Consider the following 19824-nt stretch of genomic DNA (forward strand, 5'->3'; position numbering starts at 1 on the left):
TGTGCAGACACAGAGAACAAGAGCCAACAAAACGGGCTGTGCTGAGGAGTCCTCAGAACCGGAGATGGGTCTCTCATCGCTCAGAGAGAGCCAAGAGGACTAACTATCCATAGAGCCAGAGCAAAGGGAACTGCTGGCTGCCTTCAAGAACCAAAACCGCATCCAGCCTCGAGGAGAAATGAGTGTTTCAGAAACAGCCACGCTATTCAGTAAGTGTAATTACTCATCTAAGTAGCACTGCACTCCTTGGTCCTTGAAATCAATTTAACTTACTTCAGAGCATCAGGAATCCATTACAAATCATATACAAGTATGACTATTCTAAAATCCAATCAAATTATCCATGATACTTAATGTCTGAGTAAACGAACTGAATTACATGGAGGGAAGTGCAGCTTATACCTTCCATGAGTCCATGACGTAGCAGTGAAGAGCACGGTGTCCGTCAGTTTTACGCACATGGCAAGTTAGTTTTCTCTCTAGTCCTCAAACGAGAGTCTGCCAAATGGGGGCACTCATTATATCTGGGCATAAAGTTGTTATGAGAACTAAGTTCATACATGTCAAACCTCACAGTTCCTGATCATGGCATTAGAGATCACCCTGGTGGTCAGGAACCTCCGATTAACTTTTTCTTTGAGGGTGAAAGCCCTAATTTCTCATTTGAAGAAGAGGCATTAAATACTTACACTGTGCAAATAATGCTGCCAAACTCTGGAGATGTATGGAAATGAGCAGCATGCAACCTGGCAGCGAGTGATTTATAAACCAGGACAGGTCGGTATCACCTGTGTGAAGGTGTAATCCAATGAAGTGGTGTGATGAGGAAAATCCTGTGGAACCACACACAGAAAGGAGGGTGACTCTGAGATGCCATGGGGCTCTGGGTTTCCCTGCAGGGAAAAGAGGGATTTTGCATCAAGGGGAAGAGAATCCCAGGCAGAGGAATAACATGAGGAGGCTTAGGAAGTTGGACACTCAGGGTCCATGTATATGTCAACCCCGCTAACGTGTCTGAGAAATGAGTTGGATGACAGTATTATAAGTCATACTATCTTATTCACATACATCATAATTAAACAAAGACTACGATGATTTAAAAGTCAACACTTACTGCTGTGATTGCATATTGTCTTCATTAATATTAAATACTCCCATGATAAATGGGTCCAAAGGACACTGGTTTACCCAACATTTACTGGTTCACTGAACACTTGGGTTGCTCGAGAGGGTGGCAGGCCCTGTAGTAGGACTCGGAAAGCAAAACAAGTGAGATGCACGAGGCTGCTGGACAGCCCACTGCAGATGAATGAGAGGAAGCTGGAGGAGGGGTCTTTCCTGTCAGGGAGACGAGTGTGCACATCCTGGAAGGGAGAGAATATCAGAGATGCTTCACATTGTCCTGGGATGCGGATGAGCTGGGAAGACCTACGTTTGACTGCTCAAATAAGCAACAGGAGGTCCAGGGCTTTCCACACCACATAAGGAGTCAGGATCCTGTCCCGGAGGAATGACGAGTGAACCAGTTCGGGCCAAAACAGTAAACCCTGCAATGAGGAGGAAACCCGGTGGGCTGGGCCAACTCTAGACCAGGACAAGGGTGGCTGGGCCTGGGGCAGTGTGGGAATGCAGGGCAGTGGAGGACTCGGTACCAAGCTGATCCGTGCTGGAGGGGAGGTCACTTGATACCCGGGTTCTAACCTGGTGATGGTGTTATCGACAGGAGTTAACCAAAGGCTCTGCAGCAAACAAGCCCGATAGTAAGTGATTCAATAGAGAAGAATTTTACCTGGTTTAGAGCTCATTTAGGGTCCAACTCTGTCAGGCACTGACCTTTGTAGTTTGGCCACATAAGAATTGTCTGAGATCAAAGAGAACCACAAAGACCAGATTGCAAGGGTTTAGCATCCCTGATCCTCAGCAGAACTCGAACACAGGGGCCACACCATCCTTCTGGGATCTTGGGTGGCTGGGGAATATAATTTTCCTTTGTATCCAAGGAAAATACAAAACAACCCCAAAATAGCGTTTGTGCCAAAGTGTCCTTCTATGAGATAGGTAACAAATATGGGGACATAAAACTGAAATTCTGAACTTATTAAAATTGAACAGATTATCAGACATTGTCAATTGATGGAGATGTGAAAATTAAAAGCTCCCAAGATGTTTCTGCAGTCAGATATGTAGGACTCACCAACTAATAACTGGTAGAAGAGGCAAATGGAATGCAAAGAACGATACAAGAAGAGAAAATCCTTGGAGAAAATTAACTTCCAAGGACAAGATAAAAAAAACAGGAACCTACAAAGTAGACTAAGAAGAAGCAGAGACTGAAGCCTTCTAGAAGCCAGAAGCTGGAGTTAAATGATTAAAGGAGTGAGAGAATTTACTAATACAGTAGTTAATGTTTCGGAAAAGTCAAGAAGCTAAACTGAAGAGGCCACTGGACACAGCCAGAAGTCCACAGTGAAAGCAGGTTCAGTTAAGTGTTGGGGAAAGTTGTCAGATTTCAGTAAGTAGAGGAGACACTGGATGGAGGTCGAAGAGAGAGGAAGTGAGAGCAGATAGCTTCCCAGTTTACCTACTTGGTGGCATGGCAGGCAGGCGGGATGTAGAGGGTACTGTTTTCCTTTTCTTCCTTTGTTCTCTTTTGTTGTATTAGTCTGATATCCATTGCTGTGACAAAATACCTGAGATAAGCAACTTGAAAGAGTAAAGTTTTATTTTAGCTCCTAGAGTTTCCAGTCTGAACCGCTTGGCCCTGTCACTTTGTGCCTGTAGAGAGGTGGCATATCATGGTGTGAGCACTTTGTGGAGGAGCTGCTTATCTCAGTGAGCAGGAAGCAAAAAGATGAAGGCAGAAAGGGGACAGGGTCTTAACATCCCCTCCGAGGGTGCGCCATCAATGAGCTACCTACCTTCCACAAGGCCCCCACCTCCCCAAGGTTCCACCATCTCCACAGCACCATCGGCTGGACCAAGCCTCCAGTGCGAGCCTTTGGGTGACATTCCAAATCCAAACACCTTTTTTTGTCTTTTTAATGAAGAAAGGAGAGGCCTTAATCTACAGACTTGACAGAAAAAAAAAATTATTTTAGACAGATGTTAGAAAGCTGGTCAGAAATGGGATAAGTGATAGACTTAGGTCTTTGAAGACTCCAAAGAGCAAAAGATCCAGAAGGACTAAGGTGCCTTTGAGGGAGAAAAGCCCCCACCCTTTCACATCAGCTGTGGTCCAGATCTGAGATGTCCTCCCTCTCGGAGCCCCATTTGTATGGAAGGTGATCTGTTTGGAGCTGAATGAGTCGCTAGGAGGAGGCGCCTGGCTGGAAGGGGTTCCTGGGACGTGACCTGTGACCTGGAAGAATATACTCCTGCCCCAGTGCCTCCCTTCCCTCTGCTGCTCCCTGGCTGCCGTGGGTGAGCAGCTTTTCCTCTCCCATGGCCCTTGGCCGCCTTGCTTCTGCCTCGGCAGAGCCAGCCAATCATGAACTGAAACTGTGAGCTGAGATAAACCCCTGTTTTAAATTGGGGTGTTGGGGTGTTGTGTCCAACAACAGGAAAACGACGAATACAGCATCACAGATGCTAGGTGGAGGCCAGGGCGGGTGCCTGGGGGAACCATGATTTGGGGGACTAGCTGCTCTTACAAAGCGAAAATTAGTGACTGCACTGCTCAAAGACTCGGTACCCATTCTGTTTCTGCACAGAGTGGTGCACAATTTCATGAGGTGAACCCAGGTGTCTCAGACTGCTCTCACCCGTAATTTTCTCACAGATAGAAAAGGACAGAGGTAGGAAGACGCTTAAAAATGAATCAGGGCTGTTTTTGAAATGCCTGTGAGTTGCAAGTGTGTGGTCAGTGTGCTATTTATCTTGCATTTTTGACATTATTGAGATGAGGATTGATTGGGCCATGTAAAGATTTGGTAGATGTTTAAAAATTTTTCTCTGCAAGTTTGACAGGTATTTATACACACAGTGGTGAAGCAACAGTGGGATTGTGAGCCATTCTTACATGCTTTGCAATATGGGATTTTATTTATTACATTTTGAACTGTCAGGGAAAATTATATTTTATTGCTTTAACCTCCCTGTTTGGGTGCTATTTTAAATCTGATATTTTCTTAGAGTTACAGGTAAAAAAAATCTGTTGAATGGTGTTTTTATTTAGGTATCTGATTGAAATTAAGTTCTTATGACTTGTACTTAATAGTTTTGTTACATTTAGTATAGTTGTATTTTTTCATTTGATTTGGCTGTTATTGGAAATAGACTTATAAACCCGCAAATGATAACTTTGGCGTTGCTTTCTAATTTTGCAGTCATATCTTCCTCTCTTTCTCCTGCATCCACATTAGCTAGTGTTCTTGAAAGGGCTACAAAATGATGCACTGGCAGGGGCTTCCTTCCTTGTTGCTGCCTACACAGAGCTGCTCTTAGGGTTTCTCCTGAGATTGCGGCAAGCTTTGCCGTACACGCGTCCTTCTGAGCGAAGAAGGGGATGTTTGTGTTTCTGTATTACACACATGCTTTTTCTTCATCAAGAATGGACATTTCCTTCTCAAATGCTGCTTCTTCATCAAATAAAATGACAAGACAATGCTTTTGTTCTGATTCATAGTTAATTTAATCTATGATTCCATTTTTGGATTAAGTCTCCTTTTGTGTGGGCTTCTAATGTGCACTGGAGCCTATTTTGCTTTGCAAGAGACTGACAAGTTGCTCTGTTTCCTTTGTTATTCTATTCCTATGATTCATCAAACTTCCCTTTGTCTTTTATAGCCACCAATTGCTGGGCCCCTCTCTCTCTCTCTCTCCCCCCCACCCCCTCCATCCCCACGACTTTCAAACCTGGAGTCAGACACACTTACTAGAAGGATCCAAAATCGAAACCCTATGTGGAAGGAAGTACAAGGACAGGTGGCTCCCACATTCATCTCTGCAACAAGGACGAGATGTCAGGACAAAGTTATGTCTTTGTTGACATGGACCAGGGACAACTCAAGGATGTCAGAGAACCAATGCTTAGCTTTCTTTTTCTGATGTGGGTCATGTGCCCTTCTTATTTCAAACTTCTAATATCATTATGCCCCGGCATCTGTAGGGAAATGAGTCCATCACACCCCAGGACACCAAACTCTGTGGAAGCTCAAATTTCTTATGTAGATAGTGCAGTCCTTGCAAATAACCTACACAAATCTTGCCATATACTTTAGATCAACCCTAGAATACTTGTAATACCCAATATAACGGAAATGCTATATGAACAGTTGTTATGCTGTATTGTTCAGAAAATATAGTGAAAAAGAAAATTTCAGTACACGTTCAATATAGACAGTATTTGTTTTTTAATTTTCAAACTCAGTCGGTTGAATCCATGGATTCAGAACCCCTAGGTAGGAGAGCTCACCACTCTACACTGCTCTTTTTTTTTTTTTTTTTTTTTGGTACCAGGGATTGAACTCAGGACTTTTCTCTTGCGAGGCAGGCACCGCAACCACTGAGCTAAATCCCCAGCCCTTACACTGCTCTTGATTTACTGTTGCTAATCCTTTCTTTTCCTCCTCCTTCGTTTTACTTTAATGTGCGTTTACTAAATTCTTAGAAAATGCTATAGTTTAATTTAATTCATTCTTGCTTAATGTCATATACATTTATCTGAGCATTGTCATGCTTGCATGCTAAGTTCTTCCTTCTACAAATATTTCATTGTCCTTCAAACTTCAACAAAGGAAAACTTGTTCTTGTAAAGAGAGAACCTAAGCACATTCACTCCATGCCAGCAGGGATGTCAGTTTAGACAACCTTTTACAAAAACAGTTTGGTGATACATTAAAATGCACTTAAAATTTTTGTCTTTTAGCCGAGTAACCTCATTTTTCCTAAGAAGAGCATTGAAAGTATACAAAGTGCTTTTTCTGCAAGCATATCAATCCCACTTCTGTTCACAAAGTAGGAAAACTCAGAAAGGTCAAACGAGGGCACAGTGCTCAGGCACACATTTTGGTAATCTGTGCAATGGAATATTTTGTAAAATAATTATTAAAAATAATTTAAAATAACTATTAAACCATGGAGAGTTATTTTCTTGGAGGATATTTAAAAGCACAGAAAAAGTCTCATGATATATTTTAAGTCAGGAAAAATTACACCTACTAGGATAAGCATGTCTCCAAATTTGCCAGAAAATCATTTGCAAAATATATGCCAAAATAAAATGGTTATTTCTGAGTGGTGAACATACAGGTAATTTATACTTTTCATCTTTTTTTGCTCAAATTCTCCACGTTCTTCATGTATGGGTTTTATAAGAGAAGAAACAATAAACATTTTCATACAGTCTGAGAGATGAAATGGGCCAACTTAGGAAAGAGCATGCCATGCACCCCGTGAAAATGTGTAGAGAGCAGCCTCGGGTGCGGACTTGTTCAGAGCACTCAATCTTTCAATGTTCTGGATCCGAGGAGCAGCAATCAAATATTTAATTTCCAAAACTACTCAGTGTGCATGTGTAATCGCTCCTGGAAGTGAAGTTTGCCAAAGCAAAAGAAGCTTTTGGGAGTCGCATTTGCGAGGCAAGAGCAGACGCGCACATTGGAGAGGCAGAGACGCACCTGCAGGACCTGCCGTGCCCCTGGCTGGGTCCAAGTCTCACTACCCGTGGGAATTTCTCAGGACCAGGTTGTGCTGGGTGAGCTTGGAACTGGCCCAGCCTCGGGCCCGGGTTACAGGAAGGAGCGCCTTTCAGAACCTTAGTCACCAAGTGGAGTTGGCATTCTAGATTGTCAAAGCACAAACTTTAAACATCTTGCTGAAAGAGAAGAAAGTCGAAATGGCTTAAGGTGGAATCAAAGATGCTCACTACATACAACAGGAAGGGTAAGAAGGGCTTCTTTAAGATCTGGGAAGATGGTGGGTGGTGATTCTGAGCAGGGAAAACTGCGGCAGCGCTAACGTGTGTTTCAAGCTTTGTTGTAGTCAGGGTTTTGGCAAGAGAATACATTTACTATAGGATACATAGTTTATAGGATTATTTTATGATAGTTACCCAAAAAGTCAAATGCAAAGGAGTACAAGAGATTAAGTGCACACTATCGGCCCAAAGAATCCAGCCGAGGGCCTGAATCCCAGCAGTGTCCCACACAAGGCCAGCTAAAGGCCTAGAGTCCAAGGCAGTGCCCTATACAAGTCCACCCAGTGGCGTGGAGCCCACAGCAATGTCTCATGCTTGTCCTTATCGAGGATCTGCACCAGGAAGGCCCAAAGGCCAGTGGTGGAAGCCAGAAAATCTATGCTGGTAAGATGGATTTGTGCCACCAGGCTGAGGGATCCACATTGGAGCCAGGAAGTGATGCTCACAGCGAAGATCAGTGCTCCCCTGACAAAAATAGCAGCCATTCAAAGAAACAGACCTGAGGACCAGTGAAACAGATTAGAAGATGCAGAAACAACTCCAGTCACACACAGGCACCTCATCTTTGACAAAGGAGCCAAACACCCTCACTGGAGGAAAGATAGCCTCTTTAATAAATAGTGATGGAAAAATTGGGTTTCAACTTGCCAAAGATTAAAACTAGACCTATATCTCTCACCGTGCACTAGACTAAAATTGAAATGGATTAAAGATGTAAATACTAAAAATGCTGAGCCGGCTGGAACAGAGGTTAGGTAGAACCCTTGAAGACACTGGTGTAGGAAAAGATTTTATGAACAAAACCTCAGTTGCCTGTGAACTAGCACAAACAATCAACAAGTGGGATCTCTTCTTAGTAAAAAGCTTCTGCACAGCAAGAGAAACCACCAACAGAGTGAAGGACAACCCACAATGTGCGAAAAAATTTTCACCTGCTGTTCCTCAGACAAAGGTCTACTATCTTGAATCTAGAAAGAACTTAAAAAAATCAGACCTCCCAAATTTAAAGACCCAATCCAAAAATGGGCATCTGAAATGAACACGTTTCTCAGACAAAGAAGTAGAAATAGCAAATAAACCTATGAAAAAATGTTCAACATCACTGGTCATTCGAGAGATGCAAATGAAAAGAATGCTGAGATTCCACCTCACCCCAGAAAGAATGGCTGCTATCAAGAAATCAACCAACAGCAAATGCTGGAGGGGCTGTGGGGAAAGAGGAACCCTGCTCCGCTGCTGGTGGGAGTGCAGACTGGTGCAACCACTGTGGAAATCAGTATGGAGATACCTCAAAGAACTAGGACTGGAAGTCCCATTTGACCCTGCTATTCCCCTGCTGGGGATCTTCCCCAGAGAATCAAAAGAATCACACCACAGTGATATATGTGCACCCATGTTCATAGCAGCACAGTTTGTAATAGCTAAAACTTGGAAACAGCCCAAATGCCCATCAACTGGAGACTGGATAAAGAAAAATTTTTTTTATAAAATGGAGTACTACTCAGTCATAAAAAATGAGAAATTAGAGACATTTATAGCTAAATGGATGCATATTGAGGCCATACTCTTAAGTGAAATAAATAGGACACACATGTGTAAATACCGAATAGTTTCTCTGGTGTGAGAAACTGAAAGTGTAAATAAGGATTAAAACAATTGAAATGAATAATTGATAATTTGAAATAAGAAGAAAAGGAAAAAGTAAAACCAAGAGAGATTATGTAAAGGTGCAGATTTCCAATGATGAATGTCATTATATTCTATACCTAAAATGTACCAATAAAATTAATAATAAAAAAAAAAAAAACAGCAGGCATTCCCAGTGACAGTGAGGCCCCGAGCTCCTCCTTTGATGAGAACAGCCTAGTTCAAATCAGGAAAACCATCCACAGCAGGCCTCTCCTAGAAAACCAACAGGCCGCCGTCTTCCCCTCCAGTTCTCTCTCTATGGCCGTTGGCAATGATCCTCAGGTGGATCCTCCACGCCCAGACCACACTGACTCAGTTCAGCTGGACGCTCCAAGGTGACCCTCAGTTAATCCACCTCAGCCTTCTTCTGGGAAATTATTAATGTCAGAAAACTCTTTGTGTGAATTAAAACTAGAAATGGAAATTACACTTGTCTTTCTCTTTGAGAATTATAAAATTATTTTATAATGTAATTCACAAATACAGAAAACCCTGCCCAGAGTAGGTGTGCGGGGCTCACAGCCCTCTTCCTTTTTCTTTATTCCTCCCTCCGCCTGACCCTTTGCTCCTCCCTCTCTCTGTCTCTGTCTGTCTCCCTCCCTCTCTCCTTTCCCCTCCTTCTCTTCCGTTTCTCTCCCCCTCTACCATGTTTATTCCGTGAAGGCAGCTTGTGACTGGTCAGCCTCAAAGGCGCCCATCCCTTCTTACCTGTTAAGGAATGCAGACGTGAAAGAAGAGTTTTGTTATGAAGTCAGCGAGTATTGAGTTTATTCACGTATCACATGTATAACTAGATTATGTATATGCTCAGAAATCAATTTCTATAGCAAAAAAAAGAAAACTGGTTGTAGCTACTGTATGATTTAGAGAGTACCAACTTCATTCCATCTTTTTCCAAAATAAAAATAATGAAGCCAGGGCAAAAGACCTGACATTTATTTGTAAGTGGAATTTTACAGTAAGTGCCAGGGACTGTTGATGATCCAGCTTTTTTTATTGCTGAAGGTAGTGATACATTTTATAATTTAAGAGTGACATGATGAGAAAAGCAGAAGTATGCAATTATACTATTCTTTCTTTGAAACATGAAGTCTATTCTAAACTTGAATCGATTTTTTTCCTTTTTATGGAACCAGTACTAAGAATTGCTCTTCTAACTCGGGCCCACATGCGCTCTCGGTCACACGCTGTTTGGAAGCTAAGCAGTGTGTGAGAAGGCACCACATGCTGAGCTTTCTTTTCCATCCCTGATTCCGGGATTCCTGATAAAATTCCTGCTGTGCTCCTGGCTTCCAAGCTGTCATTGCGGGTCAGTTTGGGGTGTTGCCCATTACGTGGATTCAGTTCTGCTCTCCAGTCTGAATCAGTGTGAAGGAGGACCAGTTGCCTTCCTTCCTTTCCTGCCAGTGTCTATCCCATGATGAGAAGCAGCAACAGTGCCTGCTGGGTGTGGGGTAAACATGGACTGTGTGTGGGTAGAGTCAGAACTGCCCAGCTCCACAGGAATGTTTCTGTTGTGATTATTAGTGTCCTAGTCACTTTCTCATAGCTGGGACACAAAACACAACGTCCACAAGTGAAAGGGGGAAAGCTTTATTTTGGTTCACAGTTTGTAGAGGTTTCAGTCCACAGTTGTTTGGTTCCAAGGCAGGATGGCATGGCAGAGGGCCATCACGGAGGAGAAACAGCTTATGGCAGGGTAGGCAGGAGGCAGCCTTCCTCCTTTCCCTTTTTATTCCATTCAAGCTACAAGCCTATTGGTTGGTGCCACCCATACCCAGGGTAGGTCCTCTCTCTTCAGTAAATCCATGTGGCCACACCCAGAACTATGCTAAACCAGTCAATGGCTAACCAATCAGTATCACACACCCATGACCCAGCCACCTCCCAGAAGCCATCAGAGTGAATGAGGCTTTGGAGGACACTTAGGAATAAGCCAGGAAAGCTATCACTGTCACTACTATTACTTAACTCTGTCGGAAGCCGGCAGTGACCTCAGGAGCTGACCCACACATCAAAGCACATCAGAGCAGGGCTGTCTTTAGGACACCACCTTAGCATTCGCTTTCGGGGTTCCTGTCTTGTTCCAGGGCCCCTTTTCTCACCTCAGAATGTGCCCAGGGTACTCCTGCTCGGTCATCTCACCTGCTGCCAGCACAGACTGTGACCACCATGACTCAGTGCGGGAGCTGCTGACCTCCTCACCTACCCTGCATTCCAGTCAGGAGGGGCTCAGAACCCGGAGACTGCACTGGGGGGAACTGAACTGTCCTCACTGTGGATAAACTCTAGTGGATTCCACCTTCAATTCCCAGAGGTCATGGGCTCACTGCTTGGAGTCCAGGGAACCTGTGGTGACCATGACAGTAGTTTGCATAGTGACCTTGTGCCACACGTGGTGGGAGAAACTTACATTCACTAATTCATTTGATGCTTTTAACAAACTGGTAAGTTTATTGCAGTTATTATGTGCATTTCACAGATGAGCAAACTGAGGCCCAATTATGGAACCATAGAGCGTGCCCCAGCCAGCTCACTGGGGCCCAGGATGTTTCTCTGCTTAAATGGCCTCAAGGGCATAGTGATATTTACTGGAGCCTCCTGCTCCTGTGTTTTTCTTCTCAAAGTCCAGAAGTTTTCCTCTATGGCACCACCCTCGGGTGCCATGAGGGCCAAGGGCCTCCTGACTAGGGTTTTCACCCAGTTGTTTAAGTTGACAGTGGTTTGCAGCATCTCCCGGGGTCAAGCGTGTCATCCCTGGCAGGGCTCAGCCAGGCCCTGTCCTCTGACTGTGAAAGCGGAAGTTGAGACTCCACACAGAAGGACGCGGCAAAGGACCCACCAGGTGGCGGCGGTGATGTGTGTGGGAGCAGGAAGTGCCCTGGTGCTGGCGGAGCTCAGAGCAGAGAAGGCCATGACAGGGTGACAATGCCGATCCTGTGTTTGGGGCAGCGACCCCTGCTGCTTCAGTGGGAGCTGGTGAGGAAGGAGAACCAGAGGGTGTCAGGTCACCGGTGCTTTTAACTGATTCCACACTAAGATTAAAGGGTCGGTGTGAGCCCAGCGTTGCTGAAGACGGGAAGATCGGCCAGAGAGATGAAGGGGCCCGTGAGTCCCGGAAGGTGATCTTAGCTTCAGAAGCCTCATTACCATTGCGTTCTGAAAAAGAAAAAATGCTATCTGAATCGAAAAGAAAGGCTAATACACGACTGCATGAATGTTTGCATTAAACATACCTTTGTGACTAACATCTTAGAACTGTGGTGTTTCCTCATCCCTAACGAAAATGTTTGAATTGGATAATTGAACACTGACTACATCTCCAAGGACAGTGTGATGTACAGTCTGTCTTACAAGATCGATGGGATTATACATAAAATACACATTCATTTGTGATTTTCCAGATCTGTTACCTTCATTAAACTGTTAGCTGGAGTGTCGTGAGGAAAAGACAACTCTGTATTTCCCAATTTTGCATAATCCTACAAAGTTCAAAAGCCTTGAGGGCAGGAGAATAGAGTGACTTTTGCTAGTGCCGAGGGATCAGACAAACTTCCTGTCCATCCAGCTCCACTTCCTGCCAGGTGTCCCCAGGTGGAACTGACTGCAGTCTCAGCACCCCGGCCAGTCTCTCTTCCTCCTACAGACGCAGTGTGTGATGGACCCTGCAAACCTTGGCTTTAAACAGTGCCAGAAATTTCTGCCCAAGTGAGAATTTGGAAGTTGTAGTTATAAAAATCATGGCACTGCTAAATGCCGCTCAGAAAAAAAATGCCTTGCTAAGATGAAGGGTTTGTTGTGCACTCAGTGCTGTATGACCTTAGAAACAAGGTTTGTTTGGTGGACCTTGATTTTAGAGAAGCTGTTCTGATCCTGTCTCTGACTCAGTCCTCTCAACTACTCCTCTGGGAGAAGGAGTTGATCACCTTCTACATTGAAATAAAGTCTACTTCTCTCCAGAGGAGACCAGATAGGTTATCGCATTTTTAGTAGACGTTCATTCTTCTCTTTTGTTCTATAGCCTTATTCAAAAAAAGATCAATTAGAAACCTAAGTGTCATCACTAGGAGTCCAAAAATTTTAACTGTGGCATTTCGAAGCTTAAGGAAATTTGTAGCGGCAATAGCTATTTGACAGAAAATGTCAAATATAGTGATCAAGAACAACAAAAGCAATTTCTCCATGACTGGAGGGGAAATCTGCTGATTTTGCAATGGAAAGCAGAGTTGGGCTGTGGTAGAGAACTTGCTTTGGCATTTGAGCCAGAAGCCCCATGAACCTGTTGAGAATATGGGCTCTAAGAAATAAAGAATAACAAACAAAACTGGGCTCTGAAAATGAGTGTTACCACTTTTGTAAATCTGCCAAGGCTCTCAATACAACTGCCAAAGTTTTGATATTCAGAAAAACGCAGCGGAACTGCTAACACGCATGCTGTATAAATGACTCCTCACAGAATGAATGCTGTGGCTTACATGGGACTCCGCTTTCCCTGGCTGACTAATATATCAAGCACGGTACTTGTTTTGTGCTCTGAAAAGCTTGCTCCATTACCATAGAAACCTCTCACATGTTGGTGGAAGCTGATGTCATTCAAGGTATTATTCATTCTTAGTGAATTGATACTCAGAGTGCTAATAAGTCTGAAGGAGATAAAAAGAACTAAGGATACATACTGGTTAAACATTACTTAACCATTTCACCCAGAGTCCTCCAGTGCCCACTGAGAGCGTTGCTGAGCACAGTTTGGAATACTGTCTACACTCGGGACAGGAAACGGACACGGGTCCCTTAACATTCTAGCTTACTTTGCCCAGTAGTTTTATATGGCTTTATTCAACTTGTAAGGCTGCTTAACAAAGTATCTCAGGCGAGATGGTTTAAACAACAGAAATTCACTTGACCACAGTTCTCGGAGCCAAAATCAAGGTCCTAGAAAATGTGTTTGTTAATGATCCTCTGTTCCTCGCTTGAAAACAACCCCTTTTGTCCTCCCGAGGAAGCCAGGAAGGGAGCTGTCACCCAGAGCAGGACTCAGAGACTTCATAAGGGAGCAAGGGCCACAGTCCAAGGGTCACATAAATAGAAAGCATCTCTCATAAAGATCACTGGTGAATGTGAACAGTGGGGTTATAATAAAGTGCTAGAGACGAAAACTATAGTTCTGTGCCTGGAGGAATACACAGAAAATGAAGTAGAACATGCTCAGAGTTTAATTTATTAAAAGTGGACATGGCGGAGCACAATAACTTAGGAGAGGTGTCCAGAAATGGAAAGCCGAGCTCGCCGGACACTAGTATTCATATCCAGCGTGCAAGTGAGCAGGGAAAAAGGAGGAAACCTCTTGCAGTGAGGTCAGGCACAGAGGGGCCCGGAAGGGGCAGATGCTCCCACGGAAATGGGCTCACAGTTCTAGAAAGAGCAGGACAGGGCAGCAGGAACGATGGCAGAAGCTGTGGGAGGCCCCGCTGCCTGTCCCCTTAGCTGCAGAGAGCGAGCCCTGCTCTGCAGGCTTAGTAACTGGGCAGCTGGGTTAGAAGCTCTGTTCACTCGGCTTTGCACTTGGGGTGCCACTGCCCGAGGAGGCCTTTAATAATTGGGGTACTATTATGATTTTTATGCACAGGAAGAGCTTTTTGCAATTTCATGTCTTTCTTTTTAATTCATACATAGTAGTTACACATTTATTAGGTAAACTTTGGTAATTCAGTCTGTGTTTACAGTGTGCAGTAATCAAACTAGGGTGACTAGCAATTCCATCTTCTCACTTCTTTATGTCTGGAGGCCTCACACTCTTCTATTGTAGTTCTTCATAAAATACGCCACAGTAGCTTGTTGTAAACTGTCATCCTGCCATGCTCTAACTACCCTGTGTACTTACCCCTCCTGTAAAACTGTATTTTCACACCATTATCCAACCACTTCCTGTCCCTCCTTCCTCCTTCTCACCTCTGGCAATCACTATTCTACTCTTCGTTAGGATCAGCCTCTTTCATTTCTACCAGAGTGAAAACCTGAGGTCATTTCCCAAAAGATGTGCAAATGGCCAACAAGTGCATGAAGACACTCCGCATCACGAGTTTCAGGCAAAGGCAACGGGATGTCCTCTCACCTGTCAGAATGGCTATTATTGAAAAAAAGACAAAAAAACCCAAATGTTGGTGAAGGCGCAAATGAAAGGAAAAGTTTTTGGTAGGTTTGTACATTAATACAGCCAGTAGGAAGAAAGATGGATGCTCCTCCTGCCAACACTGTTTACAGTAGCAAAGGTATGAAACCCACTGGAGTGCCCATCATTGGAAAAGGAAAACGTGCTGTATACACACAGAGGAATATTATTCAGCCATAAAAAGAATGAATTTCTGTCACTCACAGCAAAACATATGGAACTGTGAGGCAGTATCTTAGGTGACAGGGAGCCTTTTTAATCCCGTCAAAGGTAAAGGATACAGTAAATTTCACTTTCTGATTTTTTTTTCTGGTACTAGTAATGGAACTCAGGACCTTGAGCTTGCCAGGCAGGTGCAGTGCCACTGAGCTACTCCCCGGGCCCTAATTTTCTGCTTTTCAAAGAACTCTTGTACCTTGATCTTCAAAGCACTCCGACCCAGGGTGGTTGAGCCCCTACAATTCTGCATCCTCACAGATGAGAAGAATGAAACTCTCCCACAGCAATGATCTGACCAGGGCAACGCAGTGACAAAGTGAAAATGTGAAATCTATGACCCCTTAAATCTTACACGTGTGACACTGAGTGAGTATTGAATATTCAGGCGATGTTCAATATTTTGAAACTTCAAGGCTGAAAACTGTCCAGTATCAATTTTGCAGAGGAGAAGTGTACTTGTACTTGTTAGAAAGGTTGCTGCATACAGAGGACTGGGTGGAAGAGAAAGTCAAGGGCCACTGACTCACGGTTCATTCAGAAAGCAGTTGAGCAGCGTTGGTGTGCACTGCTTACAGGGGACAGAGGAGTGAACAAGAGAGCACCTTTCTGCTTTCATGGAGCTCACTTCCTAGTATTTGGGGAGACAGACGTCCGCCAGGTATGTACGTAATGTGCCGGAGGGAACCGTGACGTTGGCCAGGTAAGGCGGGAAGAGGAGAGGGCCTGGGCATGGGGTACGATGGCCGAGGAGTGGCAGGAAGCCCCGGGTGAGGAGGGTTCGGGAGGCGAGCAGGGAGAATGAGACGATGCGTCTCCTGCTAATGGTGGCAAGACCAAGAGGAGCTCTGGGGACCACAGGGAGGCTGGAAAGGGGGAGTCGATGAGGACCAGGAGCTGTGGCAGGGCTGGTGCAGGGAGGGCCCCGAAACACATGGGACCCTGCGGGGCTTGGGGCAGAGGAGAGGCAAGACCTGACTTGGATTTTCGAAGGATCAGCCCTGCTACCATGTCCAAAAGCAGCAGAGACCCCAGGTGGTAGACCAGTCCGATGGCTGAGTCGAAGAAGAAGGCTGAGACAGGACGATGGCCCCGGGAGGGAGGGGAGCTGACTGGGGTCAGTGTGGAATCCGAGGACAGTCCCAGCACTGTGCTCGAGGGTGACCTATGTGAGAGAGGAGAAGACTCCCGGAGGATCCTGAAATGTCTGGCCCAAGCAAGCGAGAAAGACAAAGTTGCCCTCTACTTTGACAGATAAGGGTGATAGAAAACCACTTTGAACAATATGGGTCACTGAGATGCAAGTTTGAGACCTTATCTGTCTCCAAACCAAGTAGACTTGGGTCATGGTATTTAAATCCCCATGGGGAGAATGTTAGGTAACGTGTGTTAATATGTGTTAACATAACACATGACGCAACGGTTATTTTGATTCACATGTGTTAATGGAACACATATTAGCCAGGGTGCTGCTCTCACAGCATTGGATAGCAGACAGCTTGGAACAGAGCAGAGTCTTCTAGCCTCCCAACCCTGCGAATTACCCCGGGAGGCTTTAAATTACTAGCCACAGGAAGGAATATCCCAAACTCTCCAAATCAAGCGTGTGTACTCATTTGTAAACCAAATCTTCTAACACTGGATGTCAGCAGCCATACAAGAATTAGGTTTAAAGGGAATGTGAAGATTGTCATGAACATTTGGGGATGATTTTCCCCATCTCTACATTTCTTCCCTCTACTCCCTGTGCCCACAGTTAGAAAGCAGACAGACAATCCCACCAATGTTCATGCATCTGATTCCTTCAGAAAGAAATCACTGGCTCTATTGTGTAAAGCAGAGGTAAACAGAGAATAAAAATCACTATTAAAGTCTTGGCCCACAGTTAGTCGCTATTAACATCTTTTATATTCCATCAGTCTTTTCTCTACATATAAAAACGTGCAGACAATTCAGTAACAATATCAACCACACAATTCTGCACTTGCTTGCCCGCTAAATGATAAAAGCATGGGCAAACTTGTCTGTCGTTACACATTCTTCTAAAACTCACTTAGAAGGGCTGCATGGAATTCTATGATTTGGACAATGGAAATAGTAACTGGGGTCACCCTGTCTCCAAAGCCATAGATAAGACTGGTTGAAAATCCCCACATAATACACTATGGAAAGTTCAGTGGCTGTACCAGGATTGCTATAAATTACAAGGGTTGTTACCTCCCATCCTGACTCTATACTGGGGCTCCCGTTAACTTAGTTCTCTTAGACTCTTCTTACTGCCTCACTTAAGGTTTCCTTGCCTGTATCCCATTGACTCACAAAGGAATCTCAGCCATTGTCCTTAAATAAAGATCATCTCACAGAGGATGTTTGTGTGTGGCTGGGTGGAAGCTTGGTGAGGGAGGGTTTCTGCACCTCTGGTCTCTTGGTGTCAGCATAGCTGAAAGAGGATGAAAACTTTATTTTAAACCATGTCTCTATGCATGTGTGGGTTTGTGGATTACATATAGCTCTTCTATGTAGCATGTGTGTAGTGTATGCACGTGTACTTATATGTATGCATGTGCATACAGATACATATATATGCATGTGTGCATACATATGCCTGCATATATACAGGAAATATATGCAGTTGGTCTTAATTTTAATAAAATTACCCTGTTAAGGTTATTTGGAACAGGGAATTATTCTCTGACTGATTGGATCAATAAATAGTTTGGAGGGGAAAGGCAGTCTTGCAGTACACAGCATTCCCTTCTACGTTTTCTTTGGCCACAACAGACTGAGTTTGTATGCTGTGTGTCTCTCACCTTGTCACTTTGGACATCAGGAATTCCTCCCCAGATTCCCAGAGTCAGGGAGGAGCCTTCCCAGTCCGTGTTGGAATTCTGGCTCCTGTCAGGGAGTAGTGCTGCACTTTCCCAGCGAGATTTCCAGTGTTGTTTTTGCTGCCAGTTGCCAGGCTCAGGTGTAAAGCTCACTGAGAAATGACTCTTGGCCCCTCAGTGTCATTACGGGGAGCAGTGTTGGGAAGGGACCTGGAGGTGCCTCTGGGTGAAGGGCCAGCCATCGGGTCTGACACATTCTCCCCACACAGTGGGGACAGTTTTCAAAGAAAATGTCATAGGTGGTGAAGATTAGGACAGGGCATTGAAGCGCAAACACAATTCTCTACAAATGTATTTCTGAGCATTTTGCGAATCTGCCCATAAATTCTTATGTGTTTGTAATAGAGGGAAAAGGAAGATGAGGTCTAAGTTACACAAGGAGCTGAGGGAGGACTTCGAGTGTCCTTCAAGGGCAGAGGGAATGAGATGAATCTGCATAAGGCTTAAATGAAGAATGACAGGAGGGGCACATGTGGTGACTCAGGAGCAGCTGCTTGGGCCATAAACCATAAGTGGCTTCGGGTCAAGCAGTCAGGACTGATGCTGCCGGATTCTAGCCCACTCTTGGGGCCCTAAGGTGTGCGTGTTTGTGGGGCCAGAAAGCAGCACCCATCCCTGCACTGCCCCACTGCAGGGGTGTTTGTAGGGGATCAGACAGGGACTCGGGCCCAGGAGCTCTGAGGTGCTCCTGAGCCTTTCCGGGTGACAGCTGCCCAGGAGTCCAGTCTGCACCCACTGCAGGGCAGTGTCCTGTGCACGATACAGAAGCATCAGAGTCAGGGTGCTTTCCCTGAGCCAGTGGTCTGAGAGCGGAGTGAACTATCGTGCAGCTTCGGAATTTCCTTTCTAGCATGCTGAACGCTTCTGCACACCCACTGCCCTCTTCGAAAGACTAAGTCTTCTTGGTGAGATGCGATCAGTAGTGACAGTTCATAGCCTACAAGTTAAACAAGGTTGCTGTGGAATTCTCCAAGGAGACGCTGGGCCCTAAAACCCTAACGTGGAAAAGAACTGCACACTGTGTGTGCGCATGTGTGCACGAGTGTGGGGGGGCAGAGATCAACTTAGCATGAAGGAGAATACACACTTGTCAGCAACAGGGTCCTGAATCACAGCCTGCACTTTCGTAACTCTCCGGTGACTTGGAGCGCGGGGAGGGATGGAAAGCGGTCTTCCACATCTCCTCCCTGGGCTCAGAGGCCCGGCTTGCTTCTCCCCATGAGGGCAGCTTCTTGGGTACAGTTTGAATGCTGATGGCATTCTTCTCAGTCCGCGGACCTACTTCCAGTCAAATTTCCGAAGAAAAGCTTTTCAATATAAATCAAAATTAGAAATGGCATATTTGGTTTAAAGGAACAACTTGCCTCAATTCCAAGAGTAAATGCAAAGATTATAAAGTTTGGAATCAAGCGATCTGAGTCTGAATCTTAAATCTTTCCCTTACCAAATCACATAAATTGATCAAGACCTCTTGCTTCCATAACCTCAAACCCTACGAAGGAGTAATGGCGTCTCTGCTTTCAAGAATGCTAATTTTATATAAAATCAACTTTAATACAGTAGTGTAGAAATGTTAATAGTTATTTTATATGCTTTCCCCCAATTTTGTGGTGAAAACAACTAATATTAACTTCTTTGTGTTTGTTCAAGAATAAATATACTGCCTTTAGGCATAGTTCCTATGTTCTACAATAGATCTCTTGAATTATTCCTCTTTCCCAACTGTAATTACATGCAAGAGGTAATCAAAATATACAGGGAATGTCTAAGTTTTAAAGAGATTTATTACATTGAAAGACGTATTGCCATGAATCCCCCTCAAAATACTCACTCTAGCTTGGAAAACATACTTTCTCACCATTTTCTGAAGCACTTCCAGGACTATTTTCAGAGGGATTCATGGCAATATATCGCTAATAAATTTTTAAGTATTCTGCATAGTTTTT

This window comes from Heterocephalus glaber, unplaced genomic scaffold (genome assembly GCF_053883595.1).
Source record: "Heterocephalus glaber isolate CG9 unplaced genomic scaffold, H.glaber_assembly_v1.0 deba00001579, whole genome shotgun sequence".
Lineage (NCBI taxonomy): Eukaryota > Metazoa > Chordata > Mammalia > Rodentia > Bathyergidae > Heterocephalus > Heterocephalus glaber.